Source organism: Lagopus leucura, unplaced genomic scaffold (genome assembly GCF_019238085.1).
Source record: "Lagopus leucura isolate 7727_CA_CO unplaced genomic scaffold, USGS_WTPT01 Super-Scaffold_100001, whole genome shotgun sequence".
NCBI lineage: Eukaryota > Metazoa > Chordata > Aves > Galliformes > Phasianidae > Lagopus > Lagopus leucura.
Window position 1 is genome coordinate 3,282,885 of NW_024962262.1, and position 16,216 is coordinate 3,299,100.

Below are 16,216 nucleotides of genomic sequence, written 5' to 3' on the forward strand. Positions count from 1 at the left end.
ATGATTTTTGTGGTTTTTGAGTTCCACCCTTGTAAACTATTTACCATTAGGAAATCAGTTGATTAATAAATACCCTCCTTATCCATTTAAACATTTCCATTATTGTGAAGAGGTAGAATGTAACTGTGAAATATTATTCCTGTGTAGTCATCAATTATTCGGCAAACATTCATCTCTTAGATCAGGTGATACTTGTGTATTTGTTAATTATGTATTCCAAGTATACTATGTAGAGACTATACTATTTATTATGCTTTATTATAATAATAGGAATTTTATTTTTAGCAAATACTTTAGAATTACTCGGTCCTAATTTTAAAAAATGCACTGAGATGTCATCTCCATTAAAAATAGCAGAATATTAATTATTAGTAAAATTTTAACAACTGCTTCTCTGTAAAATAATGGGAGAACAAAAAAGCAATATTCTTTCTCAGGTTGATAAACGTATTTAGAAAAAAAAGCATAGTGAGTATATACAAATATATATTTTATAATATACTTTAGATTTAGAGAAACAAGGTGCTGTTTTCACTGATAAAAAACAATAATTGTGAACAGAATTTCAACAGGCTGTGGGCTGTGAGAGCACGTTGCTGGCCCATAGCCAGTTTCCCATCCAGCAGTACTCCCAGGTATTTTTTTAGCAGGGCTGCACTCAATCCTTTCATCCCCCAGCTTGTATTGGTAATGGATGTTGCCTCGACCGAGGAGCAAGACCTTGCACTTGGATTTATTGCTTGGGCCAACTGCTTGAGCCTGTCTAGGTCTCTTTGGATGGCATTCCATACCTCTGGTGTGTGAACCACACCCCACAGCTTGGTGTCATCAGCAAATTTGTTGAGGGTGCACTCGACCCCACTGTCAGTGTCACTGATGAAGATACTAAAGAGTATTGGTCCCAGCACTGACCCCTGGGGGTAACCACTCATCACTGATCTCCATACTGACACTGAGACATTAGCCACCATTTTCTGGGCTTGATCCTGTAGCCAGTTCTTTGTCCACTGAACAGTCCACCTATCAAATCCATATATTTCCAATATGGAGAGAAGGATGTTGTGGGGTACCGTGTCAAAGGCCTTACTGAAGTCCAGATTGATGACATCAGTGACTCTTCCCTTGTCCAATGATGCAGTTACACCATCACAAAAGGACATTAGATTGGTCAAGCAGGATTTGCCCTTGGTGAAGCCATACTGGCTCTCCTGTAAGTACTACCAAACAAGCTAAGCTGATAAGGGTGAACATGAATTAGACGCAGATGTGTTGCAGGATTAATAGATCTTAATTTCCCTGTAGAAATTCAGAACAATGATGAAAGACTGAGATTTTTCCAAGCTTCATTGTCTGAGAGGCCTTCAGAGTTAAGTAAGCATGACTGAACTGAATTACATTCCAGTTGATGAAATCTATGCTGAAAAGGAACTACCTGAAGATAGAATGTAACCCTTTTCTCATAGTGCTCCATTTACATAGTATATGAGCATCTTCATATTTGCAAGTATCAGATATGACCCATCCAGGTTTTCATTTGTTCTCGTGGAGTTTGGGTGGACAGGACCTCAAGTTGTTCAGGGGAATAAGGGAAGAAAAGTATTGATTCAGTAGTTTTAGAGAATTCAAGACTGAATAATTATGTCTATAGTATGGTGAATAAAGTGAAATAGAAAATCATTCTGCATGAAACTTAGAACGCTTGAAAAAAATTGAGAGATTTCTTTGTTGTTATTTTGGAGTTTTTTGCCCCCTGTATATAATAGATCAAAATGGTGCATGAAATAGAAATTTCCGAGTCCACTTTTTATGTTTTGAGGCTTTCTGAGAGCTAAAGGGGAATGCTATCCAAAAAAGCTTAGAGATGAAAAATCCAAAGGAATTTGGGACTGCAGCAGGAACTAAGGTGTTAGGAGCCCTGTGAGAAATTCTGAAGTGTATAATAGTTCTGAAAAGGAGGAATGCTAACAGCCCTCACAGGGACGAACATGGCCAGATGAAAACAGTCAGGATTTCTAGATGGTGTCCAGGATAACTTCTGAATATAAATACTGGCTGAGTCAACTAAAGATGACACACAGTAGTCTGCTGCACATGAACAAGGTAGGTGTATGGGGATGTGGTAATCAGTAAGAGTGTTTTTTAAATGGTAGAATTTAAGATCCTGAAGGGAACGAGGAAGGAGTATAGCAGAATACAGATTCTGGACTTCAGTTGTGCTGATCTGGTTTATCTTTGGACCTGACATATGGAATCCCAAGGGTAGAGGATTTGAAGGATAAAATTACTCATGAAAACTTACTGGTGGCTAAGGACAGTATGCAGGAACAATCTATCCTGACACTCAAGAAGATAAGCTGCCTGGCTTATCTACAGAGTGTAGCTGTGATGGTATTCCAATGCAAAAAGCAGTGTGGAAGAACTGACAGAAGGGACAGGCTTCCAAGAGGAAATTTAGAAATGTTGTTTGGGCAAGGAAATGTGTCAGGCTTCCTGTGTCAGCAAAGACAAAGCTTGGCTTTAGTTGAGACTTAAAAAGGGACATTAAGAGCTTGTTTTCTTAGTTTAGTAGTAGAAGGCTGAATAGGTAAACTGTGTGTCCACTACCAAATGAGACAGGTAAATTAGTGACCACAGACACAGACAAGGCTGAGGTATTCCTTGCTTTCTTTACCTCAGTCTTCACCAAGTTCTTCCAGGACTTCCCCTTTAGATCTCAGAGCTTGGCCTATGCAACTCAGTGGGACCAGAAGGTCCAATTGGATTCAGAGAGAACTGTATGATCCCTTGCAAAATCACTCTCTGTCATGTTTGAAGTGTTAAGGAAACTGGGGAGATGTTTGCTGATTGGGCAAAAGCAAGTGTTGCACTTGTCTGCCAAAAAACAAAAGCCAACAGGGCAGTTTGAGGAATTACAAGTTGCTCAGTCCCACTTCAGTTCCTTGGAAAATAATGGAGCACGTGTGCTTGGAAGACATTTCAAGGTCCATGAAGGAGAAATGGGTAACTGAGGACAGTCAACATGGATTTACTTAGGGTTAATGCTGACTATTCAATGTCATTACAATCTACGATAAAATGTCTGGGTTTATAGGTGAGGAGAGGGTACTGGATGTCCTTTACCTGACTTCAGCAAGGCTTTTGGCATTCTCCCACAATGTTTTTGTGTCCTAGTTGTCCACATGATGGCTGGGCAACCAGATGGGTAAAAAAATTGGCTGCACAGTAAGGCCTATGCAGTAGTTATTACTCCATTGTATTCTACATGGAAACCTACATGGAGGCCTATAATGAATGTTGCAAGGATCTATCCTGAGACTGTTCCTATTTAACATCTTTATCATGACTTAGAAGAGGTAGAAGAATGTATACTCATCAAGTTGGCAGATGACACCAAGTTGTAGATTCCAATCAGTGCTTTCAGAACTAGGGGTGATGTCCAGAGGAGCCTAGAGGGGTTACTGGAATGGTCCAACATTATAACCTTCAGGAAAAACAAACAGAAAGTTCTGATCTTGGAAAGAATGAGTCCCAACCTGAGGCAGCTCCATGAGGAAGGCCCTGGAGGTTGGTGGGCTACAAGCTGAGCATGAGCCAGTAACCACCATAGCAACAAAGCCAACGGGTCCCAGGCTGTGTGAACAGGAACAGAGGGAGAGACCAAGGAAAGTGATTATCCACCTTTACTTAGCACTAATTACAGCAGATATGTAATAGTGCCCCTCCTGTTTTGAGTGATATTGACAAACTGTGATTTATTTTTTTTTAGAAGTTTTGTCTTGTGTCTTATCTGATGTTGCCATTAACCTTTCTTATGCTTCTGAAGAACAATAAATAAGTGGAAAATGTATTTTAGTTTCCTCTTCCATGCTGTTTATTTTAATTGATAAAAATGACTGTGTAGTTTTAAAAAATGATTCACCAACTTTCAGCTTGTAATATGCTAATTTTAAAGCATCACTAGATGCTGTCATATGAGATTAAAGTTCATCCTTGTAAACACTATCAAATCATAAAATGCTTAACTAGAAAAATACTGAATATATGACATGTAAGAATATTTTATACTCTCCTAGCTCTTTTCCAAGTCCTTACTGTGGTATAGCCTATAGGACTGGGCATCTTTCAGTCTTTCTAATTAAAGTTTTTAATTTATAGGAAATCATTGCATTTTTATTGGACCAGAGATAACGCACAGTTTAACTATCAGATGATTATGTTACTCACTTTGGAGACAGATTTGTGTTGTAGCTTCTGCTCTAGTTAATATTTAATGAATTTATATGAAGAAGAACGATCTAGAAAAAGAAAACATGAGATTAAATGTACTAAAACTTTAGGTTAGATGATATAGATCTCTGGAAGAAGATATGAGAACAGATTTTCCCAGGGAAAAGAGGAATTAAAATCTGGAAGAGTAACATCCCAGTTAAGTTCTGCAACCACATGTTCTTATGTAAACAGTCATCACTGCCACTCTTTATCCCTAGAGAATTTACTCCTAAGATGATCATTTTCAGTGATGGCCAGATTTAATTGCAAGGATATTAAGATGTCTAGATCTGTTGCACAAATGAGTAAGACTTTTGAGGGTCTATTACTTGAAATTAGATTCTCAAATTATATGAAAATCTACATTTTAATAATAATTAATTAATAATAACTGACCAGCATACCAGTTCTGTGTTGATTTGACTCCAGAAGGCTGCTTGACTGGGAAACAGTTTGGAAAATTGGACAGTGTTGAGCTAATCTGAATAACATTGTATGCAATACTTGTAGCTTTATAGAGATTAGCTGCTTAACAGGAGGTATTAACAAGAACTATTTGGCTTCTTAGTTTGTTACGTAACTGATATGATTTAATAGCTATAATCTTTTTATAATCTTCTATAATCTTTTGCTTGCATTGCTGCAGACCTGTGATTTCTGTGGTGGGTGTTTTTCTTTTTGTTTTTGTTTTTTATCTTGTCACATTTTACTTTCCATTATCTTTATATTCCTTAGGTAAAACAATGCTCATGAGGCTGATTTCATATTTTCTCCTGAATATAATCATCTTCAGCTGCCCTACCCTATTGTACCATATAGAATTGTTAGTCAGTTCCTCAGAACTTCACCTTTAATAGTGATCACTGTTGAATTTATAGATTGTTATCATACTGCTCTCAAACTCAAGTATGAAAAATACACCTGAGCAGAGGATCACCATCTCTAATGTAACAGAACATCTTTTTCAGAAACCGCACATTAATTCAATTATGAAATCAGGCAGACAGGTCTTCAGAGCTTTATCTTCACTGTGAGTTAAACATGACCTGAATCTGCACTCAATATAATGTTCTTCTGCCATCCATGTTAAACATGACCTGAGTCTGGGTCGCTAATGAGGAGAAAGTCAAGACCGAATACTAAGCCTTACAGCAATCTGTGATCACCTTATGGCAGGAGCAAACTGTATATGGATGCCAAGCACTCAAGATGCAGTTCATCAAGATGTATTTTGATCATGGCTCTTGCCCTGTTTATTGCAGGGGATTTGAACCAGATGATCTTTAAAGGTTCCTTGCAACTCAAACGACTATGATTCTATGATTCTAAATTTTAACCTGCTCTTGTATCTTCACTTCAGGTAGACATACTGACATAGACAATGGGAATTGGGAAGATCTCTGTATTTGTTGACTAGAGAGAGGTCTTCCACTTTCTAATCTTTTTTAGTTCTCATGTGCAATTAATATTCCCTGTAGACAAAGTATTAAATTTGATCTTTTAAATTATTTTGTGAAGTTTTCCATAAGGCGATGTCAATTTATTTACATTCATTTATATGAGGAAATATTGAAGAGGTAACTTTATACCAAGCAAGTTAACTAGCTTTATATATACATTAGTTGGTAGATAACGATACAGGTCTAGATCACAGGATCATAGAATCATAGAATGGTTTGGCTTAGAAGGGACCCAAAAGATCATCAAGTTCTAACTGCTCTGCCACAGGCAAGGCCACCAACCTTTTATATATATTTGTATATATATTTATATATATATTTGTATAACATTTGTATAACATTTTTAACACTGAAAGATGCAGTAATTCTCCTCTGGTGTGTCTACTGTGATTTCACACTCTCACTGTCTATGACTGTTTTGAGTAGTAGCAGTCATAGTTTGAAAGACATTAACTCACTATGTAATTAAATAATTATTTGAACAACTATTTAACCACTTTATAAGTTCAGGCACGAAAGAAGGAAAAGATTGCTTAAGGAAATTTGAAAAATATGAAACTAAGAATGTGATGAAGAAAGGTGATTTTTTTCAATTGGAAATCAAATAACACTCTCTGACAGCGTGACTTACTAGACTGTACAATAGCATGTCCTATTAAATTGTGGGTGACCAATCATTTGGAACATTTAAAACCAGACTAGACAGCAATAAAAGTGTATGATAAAGAACAGTCTTTCACAGCAGGAGTTTTCCTTCACTAAAAAGACATCTGCTAATGAACCTGTACAGCTTTCCTATGCACTTCATCATTAAAAATGTATGCTTCACTGAATTAGTTGCCATTTTGAAGATGCTACATTTTTAATAGTCAAGTAAAATAAAAAATATTTAATTATTCACCAATCCTAATCCTGTTTTTTACTGAAGACTTCTCATATCAGAACACCAATATTCTGTAGTTTCCACTCTGAAACATCCTGAAGAGTTCTATTTTTCCATTTTTCGATTAAGTTAGATATAATTTGCTCCAACTGGATCACAGTTATTCTCATTGTCTTTATCAGATAGTGAATATCTAATTGTTTTATGGAAAAAATAATAGCTGAAAAAAATATGGGAACTCCATACTCCAAAAAATCAGTTATCCAAGAAATTTGAACTTCTCTGTAGTGTGATCTGTGGTTTTGATTAATATAAATTATATTACGAATCAGATCGTTAGTATGTAAAATGTATGGAAGAATAGTTGCTAAATAAAAATAAATCTAAGTTTACAGTTATTGGATTAATTCATAATACTGATTAAGATTTTTTAAAACGCTGATTTTAGTGTACATGCAAATTTACAAGCAAGTGAAATCATGAGAGCTTTATTTCAAATGCTGATGATGCTTTGCTAATTTTAAGTTACAAATTTAAATGACATTTTGACAAACCCTCTGCCAAAGGAATAGCAGAAGTTCTGGTCTCTTGGCCTGGCATATCTTCTTTGCTGTGTCATGATGCAATTAGTAACTTCTAACATGCAACTACTTTTTTCTTACATGTATATTTGCTCCCAAGAGCAATTGGAGATATTCTGCTGTAGGAAATAGTAATGATGAACAATAGACCTGACGGCACTTAGAATTCATGGAGCTCGCGAGTGACATAAGTCCATGAAACTTTATATGTGGGTTTTTTTTCCTAGTTCTGTCAGCTGACTTCATTACAGAGGTTACCTTTCCTGAAGTCTTCTCATGTATCTTTAGATAGTCATATACTCAACAACGCTGTTACAGAGATTCACAGAATCAGTGAAGATTTACAGTAACATTTCTCAGAATAACGAGAGATGATGCAGAATGATTGAGGTAGAAGACACTGATGAAAACAAAATATTGGATCAGGGACTTCCAGAGAACCTCCATTGGAATAAAGCCATTGAAGCACATAGCAGCACACATCTACTCTCCACTCAACCCAAAGTGTCAAGCCCAACCTACTGAAATAGCTGTGAGGTGGAGAAATTGGACAAACTGTTAAATTTCTGTGCTCTGCATACAAATGATTTTGTGCACGAAATCCTCCCATCAGATCAGAAACATGCGGATTCTCAATTGCTGCTTTTCAGTGTGGGAAGTGTCAGTTTTGAGTCAAACACTAAAATGACCTGAGACTACTCAGCTCCAGTGGAAATTGGTAAGACAGGAAAGTAATTACTGTTCTCAAATAGTGGCTCTCTGTGTTTGTTTACATTATTGATAGCTCCCAGTGTTTATTTATGTTGTTCATATGTCGTGTTCCTCTTTATGTATTGTCTGTCTTACTGGTCTTCACAGCTAATACATGCACTGCATTTCTGCAGTGCTTGGCACAGGGGGGCCTCCATCAAGACTGGGACCTTTTTGCACCAAAAGATTAGAAAAGAGCAATGGATATTATCTAACAATCAGTTTTCCACATAAGTATTCCCATTTGGTAAGGTTAGAATTAGAAATCCATTTACCTAACTATAAAGATCTGCCTGCGGGACAATTTCAGGAGTATTAATAATGAACCATACTTCTGGGATTCCATTGATTCTCTTTCTTATTCTCAATAGAAACTCTATAATTTACAGGTGGGTTGGTTTTTTGTTTGTTTGTTTTTTAAGAGGATGAGTATGTAGGAAACAAAGAACAGAATGTATCATTCTTCAGAATCATACAGTAGCCTTTGGCTAAATTGTACTTTATTAAATTAAAAAGAAAACCAGTGGTTTCCATGATACCTTTGCATGTCTTTGAAGATGTTTTGAGTGTAATAAAGATTTTACTAGTAGCCTTACTACTGTTTTTACAAATCCCCAAATCCACCACTCCTCCAGTTTGTTCCACTTAAGCTTTCCAATTGCTTGTTTGCTTGCTTTAAGAAATCTACCTGTCATGTCCACAGAAATAAATGAAAAACCTTTATGTTCTTGGCTTTTCAAAGTTCAGTACAAGATCTTCACACCTTGTTCTTCATTAATTAACTAACATTTACATTACCCATTTCATCCATTTTTTCAAAGCCTAATTAGTTGTCCTCCACGTTTTAGTACAGATAACATCTCCTTACATAAGCTGTGTACATCTTGCAATGTTCTCATATATTTGAAAGAAAATACTTTGTCTATAGCTTTTAAAATTTCTTCCAGTTGAAAAGCTGGTCTGTCCTTCATTGCCTGCTCAAACAAAATCATTCTGAGAATTCATATTTCTCCACTCTTAAAATAGCCTCACATGTGCCTGTTTACTACACTTTTCTAAATATTTATTTCTTTATATATGTGGTTGTAGGGAAAATGTACTCAATAATGTATAAATATAATTTAATTAATATAGAGTTAGGATGTAAACAAAGTTCTCATTAACTGTGTTGGGAAATATGTCATGAAACTTTCCCTTTCTGTTTTAAAACGTTGGCTTCGCAAGTACAAAACATTCATGTGCTTTTCAAAATTTTCTTAATTCATCTCTATCCAAAATTGAAAAAAAAAAAAGGTGCCATATCTTTGAAAATATGTGATCAGATCATAGCTACAGAGTAGGGCAAGGATTTGTACCACTTGTGGAAAAAAAATCTAAATATAACTAAAAGAGAATTGCAAAAAGCTCTCATCATTTTCAACTTCATTCTTAATTTCTTCGTCATTACTTTTACTTATTAGACATATGGTATAATTAATACATACAATATACATATTAAGCTATCGTGTTATTAATTCATAGCATTTAGCTGTATTAATGCCACTATGGTAAAGGAAGTATTATTGTCAGTTCCACACCAAGATTTACTATGATGCACTGTATGGAAAATTGAAAAAGAAGTAGATTCCCGTTGGGCTCTGTAAGAACAACAGCAATTTTCTTATCAATAATGTCATTGGAGAACCATTATAGAAGGTGATTTTATTTTTATATCAAAAATACCTATATGGGTTGGGTTGTTATTAGAGATTAATTATTTATAATTGCAGTCATTACCATTTAATATGAGTATATAATTTTAAAATCTTCATTATAGCTGGAAGACAAAGCATGAGAAAATATGTAATTCATTCATTTCACACAGACTTCTTCAGCAGGGCTTCTTGAGAGATGTGTCTTTGTCCTTTTCTCATCTCACGTTTTTGTCATCCTGACTATTTAGACAGCAAATTCTGTCAGGCTGGAGATGTCTGACACTGTGTACTTACAGAAGGTGCTGAGACCCAAAGATGATTTGTCCCCTAGTACAAATGATAGGATTACATTATTGAATAAATCCAGAGTCTCTGTAATCACATACACCATGCAAATATCCCTTATTCACCAGAGATACTCAAGAAATGTATTATTCAGAAAAAAAAAATCCTTTTGACAAGCTTTACGAATAGGAGAAATCTAATTCCTTTTCTTTGGCTAAGCTGCATGATTGTAAATGTTACAATTACAGATTAATTAGACGATTTATAACAAACTCCATTCCTGAATAAATATGCATAACAGCAGCATGTATTTCTAAAGTTGACTAAACCAGTCACAGAGAATATAATGCCAAATGTAATGGGATTTTTATTAGCAATTATCCAGCTTTGAACTATCTATCTGAAGTAGAGAAAGAGCTTGGTCCTTGCTAAAAAAGAAAATGAAGCTGGACCTGAAACTGTTTTGAGAAGCTGTTTTTTTCCTCTTGAGCAGTACTTGTTATAGTTAAAATATTGATTTCAGAAGGACTGCTATTCACGACAGAAAATTACCTGAAAGTACCTTGAAACTCTGCATCATAAATATTAACTGTATTTTATAAAAGGAATCTCATCAAAGGTAAAAAAAAATGTTTCCGGCATCTTCCATAGCCATTTCCTCACAAAATTCTTGAGCTCTGAATGGCCATCTACTTTTCTAGATTGTGGAATATTACCAGCTCTTATTCTAAGCACATCTGAAAGTTGTGTTTCAAGCTTTATCCAACTCTTTGTGGTTCAGGTGGGATTAACTTCTGTACCAGGAATGCTTGCTGTTGCTAACTGCTCTGATTTGACCAATATTCTTGACAGAAAAGGTTCCATTATTGTCTGAGAACAAAAGTTGGATAACCTTTTCCATCTGAGCTCAGGAAACAGAGTCCTTGCAAAAGAAAATGAGATGAGGCATCAGTAATGTTATTATACCAAGCACGTACTTAGCACGAAAATAGATATTGTAAGTCAAACAGAGAGTTTCATCAGATTCATTACCAATCCTGTTTTTGCTGATTGCTCTTTAACAATCTCTACCCACAGCCCTATTATCTCAATGAAACAGTGCACTCTTGTTTGCAAAGCAAGTTCTCTAAATAGTAATAGCTGCAAGAAATACTGCAGTGAAAGCTGGATCTATAAAGCCATTAATTGAGCTACCTTTGGGGCACAACAAACGGTGTTTCAGTTTGAACTTGCCAAGGTCTTTCCCTGGGTTGACCTAAACATACAATATTCAGTAAGTAAGAAAAAGTATTTACCTGCATGGAAATACTGCATCCAATCTACTCTGGAGTGAATATTATTATTGGCAACTAAAGTATGTGTGGACTTTTTGTTCAGAAAATGTGGAATACTCAGGAAGCTGAACTGAATCCTGAGACAGGAAATACTTAAATTTGAGATGAGTGTATGTTAAAACAAATGTTTGATTTAAAGATTTTACTGTTTCAGCCATCCTAAAATGTGGATGTGCTTTTCTTTCCAGTATTCAATTTCTTCCCAAAATTGGAAAACATGCTTTTTTTTTTTTGCTTTTTTTTTTTTTGCTTTTTTGTACATCTCTTAACTGATAGATAGACCACAAGTTTATTTTCCTTTACTTAGAAGAGTGTGAGAGTAACAGAATGAGAAGGTGCAGAAGCTGTGTTGATATGATACAATTAGAGTAGTGGTTATTCCAATATAGTGAGTACACGTATATCAGTTTGTATGTTGGAAGGAAAATGCAGGTTAAAGTTACTGATTGAATTTAGATGTCTAGAAACACGATAAACTGAATGAATGAAAGTTCCTTATCCCTCATCTCATTTCTAAAGGCTGCGTGCCTACAATAGGAGATTTCTATATTATTACATTGGCTTGGAAAATAAATCCTGAATGTACATTTGATTCTCTTCTGAATCTTTAAGCAATAGTCTGCATGATTCTCAGCTGAGCAAGTCATTATGAGTGCAAGAGCCCTGGAGTTACAGTTGCTTGTTTCTACTTTTGATACTCCCAAAGTTACATGCATCTCTTTACAAGTGACTTTCTTGGTCATAGAATCATAAAATGCTTTGGGTTGGAAGGAACCTTAAAGATCCAACCCCCAGCAATATGCAGGGACATCTACTAGATCAGGTTATCCAAAGCCTGACTTTGAACACCTCCAGGGATGGAACATCCACAGCTTCTCCAGGCAGCCTGTTCCAGTGTCTCACCATCCTCATAGTGAAGAATTCTTTCCTGATGTCTAATCTGAATTTACCCTCCTTTAGTTTAAAACCATTACCTTTCTACTGGTACTACACTCCTTGATAGAGTCTCTCCCCATACTTCCTCTAGCCCCCTTCAGTATCGAAAGCTGGGTATAAATGTCACCCCAAAGACTTCTCTACTCTAAGCTAAACAAATCCAAGTTTCTCCGCCTTTCTTCATAGGAGAAGTGCTGCAGTCCTCTTGATCATCTTTGTGACCCTCCTCTGGACACACTCTAACACATCGATTTCTTTATTATCCTTCAGGCCCCAGATGTGGATGCAGTCCTGCAGGTGGGTCTTCACAAAACCAGAGCAGATATGGGAGAATTACCTCCCTCGCCTTGCTAGTCATGCTTCTTTTGATGCAGCTCTGACTTTCTAGCTGCAAGGGCACAATGCTGCTTCATGTCAAGCTTTTGCTCCACCAGTACCTCCAAGCCCTTCTCCACTGGACTGCTCTTTATCCACTCATCTTCCAGCCTGTATTCATGTATTAGGATTGCCCTGACCCATATACCCTTGCACACTGGGCTACGTGAGGTTCACATAGGCGTTGAACCTCTTGAACCTGTCAAGTTCCCTCTGATTGGCATCCTCCCCCTCCAGTATGCTGAGTACTGGATACACAGCTTGGTATTATTTGCAGATTTGCTTTCACTCAATTCCACTCAATGTGGAAAATGGGTGCACTCAATTCCACAGTCCATGTCACTAAGGAAGATGCAAATAGGGTTGGTCCCAACACCCAACTCATGGGGAACACCACACATAATTGACCTCTCCCCGGACATGAAGCTATTGACCACAGACCTTTGAGTGCAACCTCCTGCAATTCCTTACTCATCAAGTTATACATCTGTCAAATGCATGTCTCATCATTTTAGAGATAAGGATGTCATGTGGGACAGCATCAAATACTTTGCACAACTCCAAGTAGAGGACATCAGTTGCTCTTTCCTTACCCACCAGTGACCATCAGCTAGAGCAACAGGTTCTACCATGACAGCAACTCAAAGAGAGAAGGTGACTGCATCATGCTTTGAGAAGACAGTCCTTTTTGTACCAGCCATACCAATCCAGCCAAATTTACCTTATTAAGTCATTTCTGCACTTTCGTAAAGGCAGACATCTGTTGGCAGAAGAGGGACACACCACCAGGCCCATCAGGAGTCTTTTGGATCTTTTTGGTCTTGAGGGACTCAATCCTTTACTATTTGGAAGAAATGGAAGGACTTTTCCACATCTTGTGGACATACTGGACATCTTTATTGGCCTCGTGGAGCACACAACTGCTTCCCTATGATTTCAGATGAAAAATATTTCACATTGGTCATGTTCCAGAGTCTAAGAGAATGACAGTCCATCCAAGATGGTCTTCCCATGCAAATGCTCCATATTGTAATGGCCTTAGCTAAGATGTTAGTAGTGGTCGCTACTTACTTTAGACAGCTTGGAGTACCTCTATGGAGGTAATTGATTGAATAGCAGTCAAATATCCTAGACCAAGATTCTGAATCAAAGAGACTTTTGGTCTCTTTGGAGCTTTTATGGGGCTTGAATACTCTCAGAGCTTGCATTTATTATAGAATCACTTGTCTCTCTTTCTACAAGTCTTTACGTACTCAGGAGCATTTCCAAGCAATAAAAAAGTTTTCTACTGCGCTGGAAGGCATCCTGTTACTTCAGTTAGTATCTGCCAGTTTTGAAATGAATAACTGATTCCACCATTGCAAACATTAATGCTGAACTGCGTCTTTACTGTATAAGGTTTTAGTAGCTGCTAGCAGTTCCCATATCAGTAAGCTTGCAGCAACTGCAAAATCTGCTCAGTGTCTACAGAGAGATACCATTTTATTCTCCTATATAGCTTAGTACGTGCTTTGCTGAGAGCTTTGGGTAAATAAACAACATAGGAGTCTCCGGAGGATATGCACAGTGGTGTATTAGAGATCAGGACTGGCACACTCAGGTATTGACAGTCACCACCATCAGGATAACAGAAGTCCAGGCTTGCCATACATCTGCTGTGTTTAATGAAACATTCTCTTTTTTTCTCTCTCATATGATATAACTGCATTAAAGTCTGCATCTAACTTACCTTTGGACTCTTTCCTCAGGTCAATAGAAATATTTTCATTCAAGGACTTGAATAAGAACATGATCAAATCTTTGAAATCAAAACCAGCAAGATTATTTATCACCAAGGAAGTCTCAATACTCAGTAAATAATAACTGACTTATCTTAAGTCATCACGTGAGAAGCAGAATGGTTGTTGAAATACCATGATGTGTTGCTATTATATTCTTTCTTTTTATGGAACTAATCATTGGATATCAGTGCATTAGGGTGGCTGTTCATCCTAAATCCCTCTCTTGTCATTCCGTGTAACTCCAATTTGTTTGTTATCAGTGGGGAATAATAGAATTTTCCCATGGTCAATTGATGAGAATGGGTGATGAGGCTCTTACTCAAATATTTCAGAACATGAGTATTGCGACAATGGTTCAGTAGAATATCTGGTGAAAAAGAGACATACTTGAGGACTTATATGAAGTACCTAAACAATGTAATCCTGAGTGATGTGACTGAATGAAAAACAAAAGAGCTTGAATGTAAGTTAAAATGTTATATTTTGCCACGTGGTATATAATTTTTTATGTCAAATGCATTATTTTGCCAATATAGCATTTTTAGAATAATAATTACAGCAGAATTTAAAGCCATTAGAAAATGTTTGCTGTTTTTGAAGAAATTTGTTACTCAGTGTGGTGAGGCACAGGCACAGGCTGCCTAGAGAAGCTGTGGCTGCCCCATCCATGGGCAGCCAGGCTTGATGGGTTCCTGGACAGTCTGACCTAGTGGTTGGCAGTCCTTCCCACTGCAGGGGTTTGGAATTAGATGATCTTTGAGGTCCCTTCCAACTCAAGCCATTCTATCATACTATGATTCTGTGTTAATATTGCATATTTAGTTCTTCATATTTCAGGAAAAATAAGCAACAGTGTTTAAACCTTATGAAGTTTATTATAATCTCCTTTCACCTAATGTGAAAAGGCGTGAGATGAGAGCAGATAATCAGATCCTACTTTTAGTTCATTAAATTAAAGGCTTTTGTTAATGTTATTTCTTTTAAAAATTCTAATATGTTCTTATCCCATTTTTCAAAATTGTTTGTATTAATACCTCTGTGTTTTATAGTGTTGAAATTATCTCTGTTCTGCATTACAAGTCGGAAAAACATATCCCTATATCACTCAGTGGTGCCTAGGAATTGATTACAAAAGCCATAGGTGGCTCATCATAGATATTATTTCGGTTTTGTCTCATGAGATCTGTTAGTTTATACTAGCTACTCTTTAAAAGCTCTGCAATGGCTAGAATTTAGAAATTGAATCTAGTGCCACTGAGAAAAGTCAGTACATCGTGTATTTCAAAGCAGTAAAATACTTGAAACTAAATAACAGATTCCATAAATAGCTATTTTAAAAGCCTCTTTCTTTAAATAAATCCATGCTGAATAGGAATCTCAATTGTATTCTTCTGTGGAATGTACTACTAACACAAACATTTCATACCTTACAAAGTTTGAGCCATGCTTGTTTCTGTTCATCTCTCTTCAAGCCTATAAAGGAATAATTACAAAATATTTTTCACCAAATGATGGTTAGTTATGTTACTTAACGTTTTGCATATGAAATAATTAATTTCATCAGTGAGAACATGCAAAACTAGAAAATAACCACAGTCTTCTAAAGCCTTTTTTTGTGATGAAAAACAGTATTTTTTAATTAATCATCTAATAGGTCACTGATATAAGTGGCCTATCATATATTGCCTTATCTCTCCTTACATGGAGAGAAAAGTATTTGGAATGGATAAAATAAAATAAAATATTTGGAATAGAAAAATGTTTTGGAATGGAAATTGTTTTGGGATTTTTTGTTTTAATCTAGCTCTCCCACCAACTTCTTGTATATTTAGGCCATTTGTACTTGGAATAATTTTATGTGTGGCTGA

At 36.3% G+C, this 16,216-nt stretch overlaps 1 protein-coding gene across 18 annotated transcripts in view; it reads left to right on the top strand.

Moving 5' to 3' along the window:
- The window catches only part of SGCG (sarcoglycan gamma), a 118,894-nt gene that overhangs the window by 60,448 nt on the left and 42,230 nt on the right, over positions 1-16,216 (top strand). The gene's annotated exons all lie outside the window — the stretch shown is intronic.